Below are 15,592 nucleotides of genomic sequence, written 5' to 3' on the forward strand. Positions count from 1 at the left end.
TCTTGGGGACAAAAGGTTTCACCCACTTCTGGGGAATCCACCGAGGGCCTGAGGGACTAGCTACACACGCATAGCCACGACTCCAGGTTACAAGTTCATAGGGACCCTTGGTTTCCCAAGTTTCTGGATCTCTAATTAAGACCAGGGGATGCTGAGACAATTTGAACTGGTTGCCACTGTTAAAGTGAGGCACAACCGGTAGACTCATATTTTCAAATTAACAATTCAGAAAATTGATGGTAAACATGGATTTACAGAGCCTCTTTCGTGGGGACATCCACGGAGCTGAGCTGTTTTGTTTCTTCAATACCTGCTTGAGCGTCTGGTGTGCACGCTCGACTACAGCTTGACCTGTGGGGGAGTGGGCAATGCCAGTCTTATGTTCCACTCCCCACTGTTGGAGAAATTCCAGAAACTCCTTGGATACTTACGCTGGGCCATTATCTGTTTTGATAGTTTTTGGCACCCCCAATACTGAAAATGTTTGCACTAGGTGTTGTTTGACATGTGCAGCCTTTTGTCCTATATGAGCAGAGGCATACACTGCACCTGAGAATGTGTCCACGCTTACATGAACGCATTCAAGGCGACCAAAACTCTGAATGTGTGTGATGTCTGTCTGCCATACCTCACAGCTGCTAAGGCCTCTGGGGTTTACCCCCATGCCCAACGATGGCACAGCCTGGAGCTGGCAATTAGGACAGTTGGTCACAATGGCTCGGGCCTGGCTCCGTGTTAGCTGGAACTGTCGAATCAAACCTGGCACATTCTGATGGTAGTGCTGGTGACTCAGCTTTGCCTGTTGGAAAACATCAGGGAGGCGTGCTTTTTCCACTGGTGAAGCAAAGGAGTCTGCTTTTCGGTTCCCCTCTGCAATCTCACCTGGCAAATCAGTGTGTGACCTCACATGCATCACAAAGAATGGATGCTCTCGGTGAGAGAGTAAATAAATTAGCCTTGAGAGCACCTGAAGAGATGTTCATTTTCTAGTTCTTTGAGCACAGCCTTCTCCGCCCTGGACACTACTCCTGCCACATAAGCAGAGTCTGTCACCAAGTTGAATGGCTCGGAAAACTTCTCAAAAGCTCTCACCACTGCAGCCAGTTCAGCCACCTGTGGGGATCCCTCCACAAGCTCAACATCAGCTTCCCAAAGCTGAGTCTGTGGATTTCTCCAAGTCATCACCGACTTGTGGGAAGCCCCAGAGGCATCAGTGAACACTGTGAGAGCCTTGAGTGTCCTCCGGCTCCTTTTCTCTTGAGGAATAAGGTGGAATTCCTCATTGAACAACTTGTGAGACGGGGCATAGACTGATATTTGTCCCCTGTAGCTGTCCAGAGATAGCTGGAGACTGGCACTGCTCTGGAGCAAATGCTCAAACATCCCTTTGGTCAGTCTCTCAGGAGAGCTCCTTCCCTCCTCAGAAAGCCTGACTGGAAGGTGGCTACATGCAAAGTCACACCCTGCTAATTCACACAACCTCACCCTGGCCTTCTGAATCAGCTTTGCTACCAGCTCTTGTGGCCTAGTGATGGTTTTGGATCTTTGGAGCGATAGGAAAACCCATTCTATGATTAAGAATGGATCCTTCTGCCCCTCGGTCCATTGGAAAATCAACCCGTGCAGGTATGGCAGCTTTGCTAGAACAATGAACTGGAAAGGCACGTTTGGGTCAAACCGATGTGCCTGCCTCTCTGACAAGGCCTTCTGTACCTTTTTGATTGCTGTCTTTGCCTCCAGGGTCAGTTCCCTGGGGGATGCCAGCTCCCTCTCCCCCTTCAATAAATTGAAGAGAGGTTCTAGGTCCTCATTTGTGAGGCCTAGCCAGGGCCTCACCCAATTTAAAGACCCACACAGCGAGTGGAGGTCTGCTAATGTTCTGGGGTTGCAATTGATCTCTAATTTCTTTGGGACAATAGTCCTTGCAGAAATTTCCAGGCCCAGGTATCTCCAAGGTGGCATTCTTTGAACTTTGTTTTCCTGCAATTTAAATCCAACAGAGGTTAAAACTTTAACCACTAGGTCAAGCGTGTATTGGAGTATAGAGTCATTGGGAGCACACAGAAGCACGTCATCCATGTAGTGAAGGATGATGGCATCCTTTCTCTCTGCACGTACTGGAGACAGTAGTGCTGCCACATACTGTTGGCATATGAAAGGACTGGATTTTAAACCTTGGGGCAAAACTTTCCAGTGGTAACGTTTCATCGGGGCTTCCCGATTGATAGTAGGAACTGAGAATGCAAACCTTGGGGCATCTTCAGGGTGCAATGGAATTTGGAAAAAACAGTCCTTTTTACCTAATACAGCTAATTTCCAGTCCTGTGGAAGCATAGCTGGACTAGGCATCCCCAGTTGGAGAGGTCCCATGTCCTCCACAATTTTGTTTATCTGTCTGAGATCGTGGAGCAAACTCCACTTGTCCTTCCCAGGCTTCTTTATTGCAAAGACCGGGAAATTCCAAGGGCTGTCTGTTTCTTGAAGGTGTCCTTGAGCTACCTGCTCCTCCACAAGTTTCTCAAGCGCCTCGAGTTTTTCTCTACTCAAAGGCCACTGTGCTACCCACTTTGGGGTGTTATCCAACTACTTTAACTTGTGGGCAGGGCGTCCCACAGTGGCTACTTCTAAAAATCCTGGGGTGTCTTAGGAATGATTAACTGGACTCCCCACTGGGACATGGTATCTCTCCCCCACAGAGGAGCCTTATAGTCTACCACAAATGGGCGAACACTTGCCAATTTCCCATCAGGTCCCTCAATTTGCACTACATTTTTTGAAATTTTTGCCAATGTAGTCCCTTTTATACCCTGAAGTTTGCCTGCCACAGGTTGCAATTCCCAGTGTGATGGCCACATGGTTTTGGGTATCACCGTGATGTCTGCACCTGTGTCCAGAACACCTTCCACCTGAAGGTGCTCTGACCCATGTGCTAGGTTGCATGCCATGGAAGGTTTATCCTCCCCTACTACCTCTGCCCATTAGACTTCTGGTGATTTTCCTTCTACTGGTATTTCTATTGGGTTGGGAATGGCTTGTGCCAGAATTTGCCCCTTTTCTAGATAGAATGGAGGGTGTAAACAACGTGCCAACACCATAAGGCTGGATATTTTTTCCTTAGTAGTCATGGGAACTATTTCAGTCTCTGGAGGTGTGTATGTTGTGTCCCGAAGAACAAAATACTCACTGTCCAGTTCCATATCGTACGCCTGCAGGTCTTGGGAGCTGTTTGACAGGTCCACTATAATGACTTTCCAATCAGTGGATCTGAAATTAAATCCTTTGGCAGTCACTAGGCGAGGTCGGCCTAGTGGCTGCCAAACCTTTTTAGTTATACATTTTACATTTTTATTTTTCTCTCCCCCCCCCCACTGTGATTCCCACCCTCCCCCTTATTTGTTAAGAGGGAGGCATTGTCCCGTTTGGGTCCCGCTATATTTATATCTTTGCGCTTAGCAGTGGGCACGTGCTGTACGCTCAGTTTTTTTGTTTGTTGATCTGTCTCTGGTTCTGGTTTGGAGGACAGTTTCTGGCAAAGTGTCCTGGTTTCTTGCAACGGAGGCAGATGATGTGCTGCAGCCGTTGTGATGACATGGGTTTCTTCCTTTACTTGGTGCAGCAAGGGTAACAGGCTGTAATTCTGCAATTGCCATATGACTTTCAGGAGTGTGAAGCAGCTCTGCTCTCCTAGCGCAGGCTTCAATCATCTGAGCAAGACTAGGTGCTGGGTCGAGAGGAAGACTGAGTATAATCCTACGACAGGTCTCATTGGCATTCCTCTGAGCCATTTCTTTAATCAACTCTGTTTGTACCCTGGTGTCTTGCACCTGTTTTTCAACTTGGCCTCTCAAACGATCCACAAACTGTAAAAAACTCTCAGAAGGAAACTGTTTAATGTTAATATAGCTGCATTTAACCTCAGTTCCTGGTAATTGATACAAAGTCTTTTCTGCAGCATTACATATTTTTTCCAAAACTGACCTAGATAACAGTCTGGTTTGTTTTTCTGGGCATTGTATGTCTCCTGTACCACATAAATGATGTAAAGTAATAGGATGACCATCACTTTCAAGGGCTTCACTGGATGTATATTGTATTTCTTGCAAAATTGTTTCCAAAGCCAATTTCCACTTATTTTCCCATATCTCATATTCAGAGGGTGTTAGTAAACATTTAAACAAGTCAGTTATATCTTTAGGTACCATTTCATTTGAATTGAACGTTGCTCCTATAACCCCTTTAAAAATCTCACTGGACCTCCCAAATTCTCTCTGAACTTTACAGATTTCTGTTTTGTCTCTATATCTTAGTGGTTGATATGTTCTGGTACCATTTCTTCTCCCTAAATAAGCAACTGGTGCTACAGATGGTATGGGGTCCTCTCTAATGCCGGTAGAGGCAGGGTTGTGTCCCCCCACCACCCCCTGGGTCTCGGTGAGAGGCAGCTCGCACCCCTCTCCCCGGGCTATCTGCCCCACGGTGCAAACTCGGGCCCTGCCCCTGCTGTGAGCTGCTGGGCTGCTGTCCCCCGCCCCCGCTCCGTCCTCATCGCTGGGGTTCGGAGGAGTGCAGGGGCCGGCCCCACCCCTGTTCCCGGGGCAACTCGGGGGCTGGCACTGATAAGGAGGGTGGGGTGGTGCTGTGGGAGATAGGGAGGCATTTAGGGAGGGGGTGGGAGAGGGGTTGGAGGGCAGGGGAAGCAAAGAAATGGGAGGGGGAGGAGGAGGGAGAGCGGGCGGTGGGGGAGCCGGTAGGAGCACATGTTCGCCGCCATGATCCCGCCGCGTCTCAGGACTCTATTTCTCGGAAAGACCAGGTGTTAGAGGGAAATAAGGGGTGGGTGGGGGGGTTTCAGGGCTGGGTTTTTGAGGAGGTGGGCAGGAGGGTGAAAAGGGAGTATTCAAACTGTCATTCTGCATTCATATGCTTTTTTCTGCTTCTAAAATCATTTTTCGTGCTTGTAAAAATATCAGAATAAATCGAGAAGCTTTATGTTCACCATTTTCGACTTTTAAATTTAATATCTTTCCAATTTGGTCCTAAAAGGAAAGCGAATTCAGTTCTTGCACAGTGAAATTTGGTATTTCTGCTGTCAGCCAGCATACAGAACTCAGGAGAAGCTTGTTAGAGAACGATACATTGTTTAAGATATTGCTAAGGTGTGTTAGTGTGCTCTTTTGTTCCAGTGACAGTTTTGTACCCATTATTTTAATCGTATCGCTGGTCTAATGTCCACCAGAGTTAGTAACACAGTACGAATGATTCAAATTTTCCTCCGTGGAAATCAGAGCGCCGGGGGGGGCGGGCGGGGGTGGGCAGGGGCGCTTGTCCTGCATCCTGCCGCTTGCCGGAGTGGCTCCAACCCTCTCTCCCGTCACTTCTCCCCCCAGGAACGTGGCCACTCTCAGCTCACCGGTTCCACACTGTCTAACAGAGGGTCCCTGGCACCCCGTCTCGCAAGCAGCTCCCCTCAGTCACTTATTGTAACTCCTCCCAGCCAGGCGCGGTCCCAGGTTATGCGAATGGAGAACTCACGAAGCTTGCGAACAGTGGGGTTCGTCTGTGAACTCCTCTGGGGGTCCCTCTCCAGTCGGCTCGCCTGGGGTACTGAGGCAAGGTCCCCGACTTCTCCCTGTCACTCAAAGCCTTCAAAGGCAGCTAGAGTACAAGGGCAGTTGACTGTCCCAAAAGCTATTGAAATCCACTGAGATAGGGGGTCCAGCTTCACCATGGGCTCAGAGGCAGCGCACGTTGGGGCACCAACTGTTGTTTCCCCCCCTCACGCAGCCCCCTAATAATCTGACTAGCTCAGAGATAAGGGGCTGTGAGGGGAGGAATATCAGGAGAGGGGTATAGGTATTCAAAAGAGGCTCTCACCCCAGGAGGTTGGTACAGCTCTCTTTATTCTGTGGTGTCCATGTGGAGAGCGGGGCAAAAGAGAGGGAACAGGAAATGTCAGGGGGTCTATATAGGTTTTGGACAGGGTGGGCTTTCCTGGCTCTCTGCCAACCCCGTTGGGGCAGAAAGGAGGATCCAGGGGATATCTTGATCAGAGTCACAGGGTCCCGGGGGAAGGGGGGCACAGGGTGCCCATGAGCTCACTGTAACAGTAGTGGTCACCTCCTCCTCATTTGTATCCCATTGGCTGTGGTCCTTTTCCTCCACCCCCCATTCCCCCGGGTTTAAAATTTCCCACCATCAGGCATTCACTCTCTTTCTTCCCAGGGACATCGCCTTGATTCCCAGGTGGCTTCTATCATGGAATAAAGTGGGACACTGGTCCTGAGAGGAAAGAGCACCTCCGTCTTTTACTTTTGTCTTTGTGAGATTGGGAGGTGTAGGAATGTGCCCCCTGTTGATGGAGTGACCAAATTACCCTTTGTCTTCTTAAAAAGGAAAAAAGCCCTGAAGTTTCTCTCCTCAATTTGGTTAAAAGACACCTCATAGGACCTTGGGGACTTCTCTTTAAACATAAGGATATCCAATTGGACAGAAGCCAAAAGGTCCCGCCTAAGCAATTCACTAGAAAAAGAAGAGAACAAAGGAAGTAATCACTTTTGTGAAGTGTTTTACTAGGAGCAAGAACCTCTTGCCCTGGCTCAGGTATCCTCAGCAAAGAGCTTTGTTATTTTGCTTTCTATTAAAACTTTTCTGTTTCCAACACTGTTTCAGAAGCCATCCTGCTAATTTTATGCCATCTGATGTAGCTGAGCTATCTCAGGTGTGATACTTTTCTCTGAGAGCTTAGGAGACCTGGCTCGAAGAGATGAGTATCACTTAGCACCTGAACTGGTGATTTCTCATATTTAGAGACATAGTTCAGGAAATTTTTGATTTGGCCTTGTCCTAGGGTGACTGTTATGGTGTTTGTATCTCCAATCGTGTGTTTTGTTTACGTTTGATATTATGTTCTGTGCTTTCAGAACTGACTCTGAAAGTGAAGGTTTGTTTTGCTGTGTTATCATCTGGTTCACCTTCCCCCATGTCTGCTGGAAAGCTAGAAAAGGCTAGGGCTGGCTGGCTGGCTTTGCTTTTGCTTGCTTGCTTGCTTGGCTTGCTTGCTTTGCCTGCTTTCTTGCTTTCTTGCTTTGCTTCCTAGTTAGGTTAAGCAGTCCAATTCTTTCCCTGGACTGTTGTTTTTTTTTCCCTTTCCTCTTTCTGAATATCATTCAACCTGCTCTGGACTGGGATCTGGGAAACACCAAGGAACACCAGGAGCCTGCATTTGGTGATCTGCAGCAGCCATCCCCAGCGTCCAGACCCGGGCGACCACTCCCAGGAAAGACCTTCTGGATTTGTTCAGCTCTTCAGAGGGGTGAAAGAGTCTTGTTGTCATCTTGTGTTAATTGTTTTGGTGTTGGGGAGTGCTTTGTTGTTGAATAAACAGGTTCTTTTCCACTTCCCTCTCAGAGGAAATTTTTCCCTGAACCAGGTGGGTGGGGAGGGGCCGTGGGGGTTTCCTGGGGGCTCCTTTCAGGGGGTTTTCCCCAAATTTGCCCTAAACTAGGACAGGCCTTGATCAAAAGAAGACATTTTTTCCTTGGTCTTGCATTCTGGGGAGCAGGCCTGTGACTGGGGTTTTTCTGGCACCAAAGAAAAAAACTCACCTAGGTTGCAGAAGATCTCAGGCCATCAGTGGGGGTCACAGATTGAAGCCCAAGCTGGTGAGAAGAGGTGAAACGTGGAGGAAAAAGCAAAAACCCACAATTCCAATAAAGATTGGTAGGGAACGGTATGTTTATTTTTACAGCGCTGGACACATGTGGGGACTCATTGCCCTTCAATGGACATGCACACCCCTGAGAACTTGTGATCCTTGTTTATTACCTTAATAATTTCCATATGCATAAAATTTCACAATAGGTTCATGCATATTCATTCTGCTGATTTCACATTACACTTACAGCTAGTTACACTTTGTCCTAGTTTAGGGCAAATTTGGGGAAAACCCAGGAAATAAACCCCCACGGCCCCTCTCCACCCACCTGGTTCAGGGAAAAATTTCCTCTGAGAGAGAAGTGGAAAAGAACCTGTTTATTCAACAAACAAAGCACTCCCCAGCACCAAAACAATTAACAACACTAGATGACAACAAAACTCTTTCACCCCTCTGAAGAGATGAACAAATCCAGAAGGTCTTTCCTGGGAGTGGTCGCCCGGGTCTGGACGCTGGGGGATTGCTCTCCAGCACTGGGGATGGCTGCTGCAGATCACCAAATGCAGGCTCCTGGTGTTCCTTGGTGTTTCCCAGATCCCAGTCCAGAGCAGGTTGGATGATATTCAGAAAGAGGAAAGGAAAAAGCAACAGTCCAGGGAAAGAACTGGACTGCTTAACCTAACTAGGAAGCAAAGCAAGAAAGCAGGCAAAGGAAGCAAGCCAAGCAAGCAAGCAAGCAAAGCAAAAGCCAGCCAGCCAGCCCTAGCCTTTTCTAGACAGCAGACCATGGGGGGAGGTGAACCAGATGATAACACGACAAAACAAACCTTCACTTTCAGAGTCAGTTCTGAAAGCACAGAACATAATATCAAACGTAAACAGAACACACGATTGGAGATACAAACACCATAACAGTCACCCTAGGACACACTTGTACTCAGTTTTTGTCAGAAAGTACAGAAAGAACTCCTGGGTCACTCTGCCCTGACTGTTTCAAGGTCCGAGGAGTCTTTCTTATCTCTTATCTTTTTAGTGTGGAAATTTGCATTCTTTTCTCCTCAGCTGGGGCAACTTTGCTACTGCTGCAGTTACCAGACTAAACAGCATATTTCACTTATGTTAGCAAGCTCAAAGCGGCACATTTCACCTAAATCCAAATGGATTTCTACCCTGTTAAATTTCACTCTGTCTCATTCCCCCCTTTCCCTAAGATGATAAGTAAATTCTTTTACTTAATGCAAATCTTTACATTAGTAAGTGTCCCTTAATGCTTCACTATGTAGATTTGTCCTACTAGGCACAATTACAGTAGTACAAGGAGTTCTCAAGCATACACAATCTTTACTAGTATATACAAGCACAGTTTTCTGATCAGTGACTGGATGAATCTCGAAGTGGCACATAAACAGTGGTATTGAGTACAGTAATACTAAGGTAGTGGCCACATTAGTAGCAGGATCATAGGTTACAGATGTTTTTCACCCCCTCCCATATGATCAAAGCTGCTGTTGCCTGCATCCAAAACTGTGCTTGTATAAAATTGAAAGCTAAAGACATGTTATCTTGAACCATACCAAGTGCTTCTACTATTAACTTGTGATTTTGGACCCTGGCCTTTTAGGGATAACTGTAGGGGTTGTTTTTAGTTTGCCAGTCCACCTGCTGCAGTGGCCAGCTCTCTCATAAATTCAGCATACTGATTAGAACCTGGGACCAAGGCCATTGAGCATTGTTTTGGGATAGAGGTATTCCAGGATTTCAATTACAATTATACACAAAGCAATTCTATAAATAAAATTACAAACTACCCCCCCTCCCCCCAGTACACTCATTTTGCCTGAATAAGTTTTAGTCTCAGTTCATTGTCTCTTGGTGTTAGTTTCCAAGGGGCTTCTGGGGCTGCTGTATGTTATGTACTGTTTCACCTAACTCCTTGCTCTGAGTTGCAGGTACATGTAATATTATGACTGGAACTCCAAAAGCAGTATTATTTACTCTGATAACTTTGACAGTTCTGGTGGGGAATGTTTCTGGCCACACTGAAAATGTATTTGCCAATACTCATAAATACTTACACCCCCCTTTCTATGGGGGTTTTGAAAAGCCAATTTACCACTGCTGTCTGGATCCATTGCCCCTCCCAATCTGACCAAGTTTTGTCTGGGGTATTCTTGGGGTTAGTTTGGAGGCAAGGATCACTGTTAGTTCACCTGGCATATAAGTTCCTGGCAATGATCCTTTAAATCAGATATGTGTTATAAAAAGCCTGTGGAAACTGCCACTTAGTTTCGATGCAGTCTGTAACACTGGCAACCTTGGTTATTTTGGGAAAGGAGCCACACTTTATAAAAGCTTTTAAGTAGTTAGGCCCCAGTGTGTTTTCTGGTGCTCCTCCCTTACTAGTGACCACACGTATGGGAAAGGATTTCTAGCTCCTTTTCAATGGTAGCTCACCCTTCTTCATTATATGTCCCTTTTGATTAGTATTATTATTTTCTGGATTACTTTAAAGGAAATCTGTCCATAATTACCTCACCCTTTGCTGCTTTCTTTGCCTTCCATCCACCAGCTCATTTCTTTTTCCCAATTCTGAGCTCACTCTCTTGTGTGCTTTAATATGCATACTTCTAGCAGCCAGATTATCTCTTGTGCATATCTGATGTTCTTTCCTTGTGAGGTTAGCAATCCCCTCTCTCTCTCTAGACCGCTCCATGTGTGTGCACAACTCTGAATGCATACCTAGAGTCTGTTTGCCATTTCTAAGGCATGGGACAGTGCAATAATCTTGGCCTTCTGCGCAGAGGTGCCTGTTGGTAAGGGTCCGAATGCTATTACCTCTCTGCAGGTAGTGACTGCATATTCAGCATGTCGCTTTCCACTGGCAACGTAGCTGCTCCCATCAGTGAACCAGGTCTCTGCATCATCTAAAGGAGTGTCCTTCAAGTCTGGGCGGTTTGAGTAAGTAGCTTCAGTAGTCTCTGGGCAATTGTGGTGTACTGCTTCTCCTTGATTTCTACTGAGAAAAAAGCTGGGTTAACAATGTTAGTTACTACTCTTTCTATATAATTTTGTTCTACCATGATGGCCTGGTACATCAGGAACCTCTGTGGTGAGAGCCGGTGGCCATCCTTTACTTCCAGTACTGCAGACACAATGTGGGACATTAGCACAGTCAGTTTTTGTCCCAGGGCAAACTTGCATGCTTCTTGTATATTTAGCACGACTGCTGCTATAGCTCTGAGGCAACCTGGCCATCCTTTGGCATTGCATCTAGTTGCTTGGAAGCAACTGCCTTCCAGTATGAATTCAATTCCTGAGCTACCTGGGAGAATAGAAAGAATAGGTTACTTACATCTGGAAGTCCCAAAGCTGGAGCTGACATGAGGGCACTCTAGCTGGTGAAAGGCCAGTGTGGATTCTTTGTCCACTGGCGATCTCTGTCTGACAAACAGTTTGTAATTATAAACCCACAGCTGGCACCACCCTGCCATGCCTGTGCCTTTTCTTTCATATTCTGTATCCTTGGAGTTCTGGGAAATTTGAAAGGCTTCTTCCTTCTTTCTGTGGAGTTTCCCAAGGTTCTGTATCTTTGCAAGTTGTTCTCTAAACAGAGTGGGGGATTTTGAAGCCTTGAGGCACATGAACTATGTGAGCTGGGTTTTGCGCCCGCTTTTAGGACTTTTCTATTCAAATGCAAACATTTTCTGACTGGCTTTGTGGATAGGGAGGCAAAAGAAAGCATCTTTCAGATCTAAAACAGTAAACCAGGTTAGTTCAGGTGTTAAACAAGTTAGTAAGGTATATGAAATTACTACCACAGGATATAAATCCTTTGTTATCTTATTGACAGCCCTCAATCCTGTACTATCAATTATTGGGCTGATTTCTTAACTAACTTTTTAAGGGGGTATTGCTTCATTTTCACTGTTTGTGTTCCTTCCTTAAGCTTGATTACTAGGGGGGGCATTCTTTGCCCTCTGTGGTACATCAGAGGCCCATACCCCCAAAAATACTTGTCCTAATATCTCTTCATTAATTTCCTCCTTATTTTCAATGCTGTTAATATTAACACCTCTATGTACCTTTGATCATTTACCTCCAGAGTAACCTCCTCATTCTAGAATGTTTAGCGAGTTGGGCATATACAAAAACTTGTAAATACCCCATTGTTACTTTAAAGGTTTGCAAAATATGCCTTCTCAGACTGGCCAGTTGTTCCCCACACTACAACGTAATCATTCTCCCCAGGTACAAAAGCTTTATTTAAAACTGAATATATGGCCCCTGTATCAACCAAAATTCCACCCTTTTCCTTTCTCTTGGTCACACTGCCTCTCGCAGAGGGGTCTGTTACCTCCTAGTTCTGGATGAGATTGGACTGCCAGGAGGGGGATGGGTTCGAGTGGATATACCTTTGGAGCCTGGGCCTCTTCCCTTTTGGGGAGGTCCTCCTCATCCTCCGTTACCTTAGGAGGAGCCTTTTACAAATCGTGTATATTTTTGTGTTTCAGGATGATAAGCTTTGTCTGATTTCATACATCACTGCCTTATACTGCATGCTGAAAAACACATTTGATTTGCCTTCTCTTTGCTCTGTTTCCTTTTTCAAGAGCTAACACCAGTGGGTCAGAGGGAACTCTGGACCCACAGTTAGTCTGCCATTTTGGGTGATTTTTTTTAAGGTGAAAAGCATATTAGCATACAAGACCTCACCTTATTTGCTTTCCTGTCTTAAAACAGCATTGGTTGCAATAAGGTATTATAAATCCTTTAGTGTTCCGAGCTGCCCCTACTGGTGACTTTCTTCCAGTGAGGCCCCCCCACCAGAGGGGCTAGTTTGGGAGCCTCTTTAGTTCTCACTCCTTATACTATTTTGTTTCTACCCAAGCTTCACGGTCTTTTCTTAGCTTTTCTCACACACAGACCTCCAGGTGGCAGGTATAAGATGTGATCCTCCACACATATGCTTTAAGATCTCAGGTTCTGAATCAGCTTGATCAGGAACCTTCAATTTACACTTGGGGCATATGTCCAAGATTAAAAAAAAAACAACAAACGTTTTCCTATTTACCATCTGAGTAGGAATTGCCTCTGGGCAGTTTTCCTTATCTGCTGTTAATAGCCCCATCAATGCCTTGCCACATGACTCAGAGATAACACTGTCCAGGAACAGGTGATTAAGGACACACCTCGTGACTCATAATGACCCATTGTGAGATGCTCTGCCCAGCGGGGAGGAGCTAGGCATTCCAACCTGGATAAAACTGGGGATTTCTAGACAGAGGGGCAGCCTTTTCACAGGTTCTCCGAGAAGACACAGCAACTACATCTGCCATCCCAAGAGGACTGCAGCTACTCCAATTTGGACTGCTACCAGTACGCTGGCCAGGTTGTATTCTGACTTTGTCAGTAGTCTTTCCCTTTGTATTATTGCATGTGGTTTTTTGTCCTTTTCCCCTTTTCCCAATAAATTGTATTTCTGACTTGGAGTCTCTCACTGGTTTTGCTTTCAAACCAGAACAGCATAGAACAGCAATACTAACCCTTCTCACAAACTCTGCATTGCAATAGTACTCAGGAAAGGTGCCAGGCTCTCAGTGCACCAAGAACTCCTGGGAATTGCCTGCAGGGTATACAGTTTATAACTTCAGCATTTCTCCATTATTTAAGCTGTCTTTTACAAAATCTCAAACTTTTCCAGTTCTCTTCCCACACAATCCAATTAAAGCATTGTTTCTACTGACACTAATTTTGCTGCCCTGCAAAAGGCTGTGTCTGTTACAGCAAAAACTCTGATATGCCCACAAACACAGAACGCCCATCATTATCTCAAATTTGGGAGAGTCAGGGATTAAGTTGCTGTGAGGGAGGAATTCCTGGAATTCCTTTAATTTGCTTTACCACAGTTAAACATAAATCACCATACTGTAGCTCTTCTGCATAAAATGCTACACTTGTTACAAACAAAATCCTAAAATCTCCACAAACACAACCATACAATCCTGAGAATCAAATTACCACAATGCAGGGGAAGAACCACACAACCTCACTGGGGAAGGGGGTATTTCTTAAAGTGCCCACTTTTCTCAGCACAACACAGAATCTACTTCTCCATGGGCCACTCCCTGCCCCCTCAGCTTATCCTAGCCAGTGCCTTGGGCCTCACTCAGCCGCTTCAGAAACAAGTAGAACTTCTCCAGCCCCCCCCTCCCCCCCCCCACACCGCAGGTACACTCACTCGTTCGCTCTTTCACTCCCTTTATACGCCACGCGGTCACACGACTACAAACACATTAACCACACACTGTACAGACACCACAAGCACACAAACTTTGGGTTCACTCGACTGACCCCCAGAGTCGCTAACGGCCGCTCTATCGGAACAGTGAACTCATCTCCAGTCCAGCCACCCTATCGGCTGGGCTGCCCGCAGGCACAGGAACAAGGCTGTGCACTCAGATGTTTCTTGAGTGACTTATCAGCAGTCCTGTCTCTCTCTCTCCTCAGGGCCCTTTTGATACATACTGTTTATCCGCACACCAGCAGGTCGTTGTCTGTCTCCACAGATGGCAAGCCGAGGCAGAGCGGAGTTCCCTCCAGGGAAATTCCCCAGGGCGCATCAAGGGGGTCCGTTCTCCCCCCCTGCCCCTGCGAGGAAAGAAAATCTCCTGGCTGGCTCGCCAAAATGAAACGCGGATGAAAAATCAAACCCCACAATTCCAATAAAGATTGGTAGGGCACGGTATGTTTATTTTTACAGCGCTGGACACATGTGGGGACTCATTGCCCTTCAATGGACTTGCTCACCCCTGAGAACTTGTGATCCTTGTTTATTACCTTACTAATTTCCATATGCATAGAATTTCACAATAGGTTCATGCATATTCATTCTGCTGATTTCACATTACACTTACAACTAGTTACACATGTACTCAGTTTTTGTCAGAAAGTACAGAAAGAACTCCTGGGTCACTCTGCTCTGTCTGTTTCAAGGTCTGAGGAGTCTTTCTTATCTCGAATCTTTTTAGTGTGGAAATTTGCATTCTTTTCTCCTTAGCTGGGGCAACTTTGCTACTGCTGCAGTTACCAGACTAAACAGCATATTTCACTTATGTTAGCAAGCTCAAAGCGGCACATTTCACCTAAATCTAAATGGATTTCTACTCTGTTAAATTTTCACTCTGTCTCAGGGGCTGAAACCAGGACCGGCTGGAGAACACGCTGCCAAGTCCTAAAGACGCCTTCAGAGAGAGAGCTGCAATTGGCTGAGTCAAGGCTGAGACACCGCTGTGTTTCCAGACACGGGGAGGAGACCAAGGATGACAGCTCCTCTGAAAACTATCAGTTGGTGAGTAAGAAAGACAGACTGTCTGTAGCCGAGCAGGTTCTTTATTTTTATTTGAACTACAAATTAGAAATTCAAGATGTAAAATTTGAGAAGAAACAGCTTAAAAAACTCATCAGATGGTTTTCACAGAATTCCTGACCCTAAATACTTCTGAGACGCTTACCCTAAAGTTCTGGGATGCTTAGATTATACAGTTTGGAAAAGAATAAGAAGAATAAGAAGAATAAGAAGTCCAGCTTAAAGTTTCACCCAATATTCAGGACAGTGTTGCAATTTGTAACATTGCAAAGTGAAAAACAAGCTAGAGACAGCCAAAGAACACCTCAGAGCAGAGAGAGAGCGGACCACAGCCTGTGGCAGAAAGTGATTGTCTAAAATTTGAATATCGATCTAATACCGATCTCCAACTGAGACAGACAAAAACTCTGTAACAGTTTAAAGTTAGAAAGTGTATGCTTATTATAACAGCCAGGCAGTACGTAGGATAATTCCCTAATGCGCACTGCAAAAATCACAGGTATTACAATGCCTTTTTATTTAAAAAGTCTTGAATACACAAAACATGAATGCATATTCATATCCCTGTCATT

At 45.8% G+C, this 15,592-nt stretch overlaps 1 long non-coding RNA gene across 1 annotated transcript in view; it reads left to right on the forward strand.

The window, feature by feature from the left end:
* LOC116806944 (uncharacterized) overlaps nucleotides 1–15,217 on the forward strand; it is a 56,298-nt gene extending 41,081 nt beyond the window's left edge. The window contains exon 4 of the long non-coding RNA XR_012053378.1: nucleotides 14,845–15,217. This is a non-coding gene — a long non-coding RNA (uncharacterized lncRNA). The remainder of the gene's footprint in view (nucleotides 1–14,844) is intronic.
* Nucleotides 15,218–15,592: the final 375 nt, after the last annotated feature.

This window comes from Taeniopygia guttata, chromosome W (genome assembly GCF_048771995.1).
Source record: "Taeniopygia guttata chromosome W, bTaeGut7.mat, whole genome shotgun sequence".
Classification (NCBI taxonomy): domain Eukaryota; kingdom Metazoa; phylum Chordata; class Aves; order Passeriformes; family Estrildidae; genus Taeniopygia; species Taeniopygia guttata.